Genomic DNA, 3,633 nt, shown 5'->3' on the forward strand with positions numbered 1-3,633 from the left:
TTTTAATTCAATTATTATTATTATTATTATTATTATTATTATTATTATTATTATTATTATTATTATTATTATTATTATATTATTATTATGGCTGATATTTTATAAAGGGGCTAGTCATGTTACATTGGGGTGTTCCAGGGGAATCTTTACAAAATAAATGTAGTTAATCAGTTTGAAACTCGAAAATGGTAATGTGGAATTCTTTACTGATAAAAAACAGAAACAAGATGATCTGAGCAAAAGTGACCATTATCAAGGTGATTTGCCCTAAACTTGAAAAAATTGGGCCATCTTTTTCAAGATTACCCAAATGCAAGCCAATTCAATCTTGGCCATTAAATGTTGTGTCATGAAAACATTGAAAAAACAAAAGAAATACAACAAAAGGAAAGAGAAGAATGGATACACCAAAATGGACAAGATTGAAACAGAGTGGCATTTTGGTTATTCTTTAAAAAAAAAAAAAAAGGTCGGTCCCAACGTTTTTCACGTTAAGGGCATAATTTTATCACCTGCATAATGACCGTATTTTGCTCAGAATCATCAGTTGTTATGTTACCAGTAAAGGCATTTCCTAGACCATTTTCGAGTTTTAAAAACTGAAGATAAATCTAATTAAATAGATTCCCCCAAAACACTCTACAATAATGTGAACATAGCGCCCTTAACATGACGTGAGTCCCTCATGCACTTTAATTTAGTGATGGTTAAACTGCGCAGTTGGCACAATGCACAATATCCCGTCATCTGTTTACTGCCGCCCGCGATAAACATTTTATCATTCTTTTTGGCCACCAGTGAGAGAATGCTCGATTATAATTTCATTCCCCACATGTAAAGTGCAACAATTTATTGTTGCCTGAACCTGGTGGATGGTTTAGTTTCCCATTGCCCAGTAGTAGCGAGCATCCAAAATAATTGAAGAAATCTGAAGATTTTGAGGGTTGACCCCCATGAGAAGCATGCAATGATTTTTTAAAAGTATCTGTGACACAATAAGAAAAAAAATATGTTTCTGTAGTAGAAAATCTGTCGATGGTTTTTATATCTTTTCAGTATGCACGTTAGGGTAGCATTTAAAAATAAAAAGGCCACCGCGAGTGCATGTATCTCTAATTTAAGGCAAGTCAAAAATTTTCAAGCAAAAAAAATGTAAAATGAACTGATTTTTCTATTAGTCATTGCTTAGCCTCTAACTGAATGCAAGTGACTATTTGTTTTGGCACTCCTTTGCTATGTACCATTCCATTCCAAGTGGGGTGGGATATGCCAGTATTTTTTGACTTTAAAACCGGGGTCCGTGCTGGATTTTGTACATAAAAATTCCAGGAGTATTCAAGGGGTTTCAAGAAACCAAGAAACATTGAGTTGTTTTCAAGGAGTGTTGTAAGGAGATTTCGATGCCATACATCGTGTTTCAGTGTTTTTACTGTGCTGAAAAAGCCTACATTGGTATTCTGGTGTTCCCACATCCTGCAAGTTAAGTGCACCCAAAGGCATAGTTTCATTTTCGCATTAATCTCTTCCCCAATAGTCAGTTTTTGATGAATGTCGGTGGTCTTTAACTTAGTGTGATCTTCATTTTCTTCTTGGCACTGATGCAATCTCTACAACTTCACCAGAGCAAAAATTAAAGCACAGTTTCCCACAAATCCCTTTTTTCAAGGGCTTTTCAAGTGCCCTTGAAGTCCAAAATACATTCCAGGGCTTTTCAAGCACTTCAAAGGAGGTAGCACGAACGTAAAATAAGTTAAGAACCTGAACTACACTGTCTTTTTTTCGCTGGATGGTATCTTGTCTTACTCATTGAGATTAAAGTTGCGTGAAGGAACTTCTTACTGAAACTACCCTCCCAATTTTAAGTTCTGGAGGTTTGATTTATCAGCAACAATATTAGTTATCAAAAGCTGACAAAATTTTTTTTCGGAAAAGAACAGAGTTTGTTATACATCCTTGTGAAATTTCAACTGTTTCAAAGGGGACAGTTTTTGAGAGGATTTAGTGGTTGTTAAACCAGAATCAGGTTTTAATTTTCATTGGGTGTGAAAGGAGGCAGTGTGGCCCAGTGGTTAGGGCGCTTGCCTTGAGATCCGGAGATTCCAGGTTCAAGACTGGCTCTGACCACTCGTTGAAGTGTTCCTAGTAGTCCCTGGTTCAACTTCTCAGCTGCACTTGTAAACAGCCAAATGGTTTGCCTCCGGCCAGTTAGGATTCTTTACAGTTGTAGTTGTTGTGATCTGTTGTTCGTTGATTGTGTTTCATTGGCCCTGAAAAACCCTATGGGAAGCGGTCAATTAAGTATGTATTGTATGTATGGTATTGTATATCTCAATGGTATTCTGATTCTCAGACAGTCCAGATTGATTGCACAACCTGGACTACCTGAGAATCAGGCTAATATTTTGGAGGGACTGTTTTGAATGTGTTGGGTTTATGCTAATGAGGCAAAATTTGCAATACCAAGATCTGATGCAGGTCTTTTAACGATAAGAATTCAGGAAAGATGAGATGTTAAAATCTTCTTTTATTGGCAGCTGTGAAATTACTTTCACAAACTGTTTTTCAGCCAATAATGCTTTACATATTCCAGCAGTTTTTTAATCTGAAATAGTTTGACTACCAAATGATGCTATTTACAACTGGTACATTAACCATTATATTATCTGAATTTATATCCACAGTGACTTTGAACTGTTTCATATATTCATGTACAGCTCTAAAGAACTAAAAGGTTTAAAATAGGTCTTCTACTTCCTCAAAATTGTTAAAAATCACAGGAAATGTACGTTACAGGAAACAATATGAATATAAAAAAATTAAATTACTGGTTGTCTGTGGTCTCTATTACAAATTTTGAATCTAAGGGCGCTTTCCTTTTGTCAGAACTGGCCGGCCAGACCCGTCAGTTTGCAAAGAAAATGCAACAATTTGAAGAACACTTGCATGGAGGAGTATATATCGTCCTCGAAGTGTGTTAATTTGAATATGTTGTAGAGTTACTCCTTCCAAATGACCGGTCTGGCCGGTCAGTTCTGTCAAATGGAAAGCGCTCTAAGAATCTATGTGTGAAGTGTGATGGAGTGAATGGCTATGTTACAAGCGATTAACTGATCTATGGTCTAGCAGGACTGGCTGAAGGAGCTGGACGTAAAGGGAGGCAGTAGAACTCATTGATAAGGGTACCAAGATGCAGCTGTCGTAGACTCCTTGTCTTTTCAAGAAGAACATATAAAGCCCTGCTATTCATTACTCCTTGATTCTAAGTAGCCTGCCAACAAATGCCAATTAATGTTCACCGAGAAACATCATTGTGAAATACTAGACATGTAGTTTACTTTACAACTTAGAACTGACTGAAGAGAGGAAATATTTGGAGACTAATTTTCCAGACTTTACTACTATACGCTTAATGTATGGTCCCGAGGGAAACAGTTAATCTTGTTTTCCAGAGAGTCCTCATGTTTCCTGAGACAAAGTTGAGGGAAACATCAGGACTCAAGGGAAAACAAAACTAATTATTTTCCCGAGTGCTTTGTTATATGTTTAGACTTTTCCTGCAACAATCGCAGCAAAACATCCAGAGTGGGCAACAACTGGGGAATTGTATCCTGGTGGCATATTTGAATTTTGATC

The sequence above is a fragment of the Montipora foliosa genome, chromosome 1 (genome assembly GCF_036669935.1).
Source record: "Montipora foliosa isolate CH-2021 chromosome 1, ASM3666993v2, whole genome shotgun sequence".
Taxonomy (NCBI): Eukaryota; Metazoa; Cnidaria; class Anthozoa; order Scleractinia; family Acroporidae; genus Montipora; species Montipora foliosa.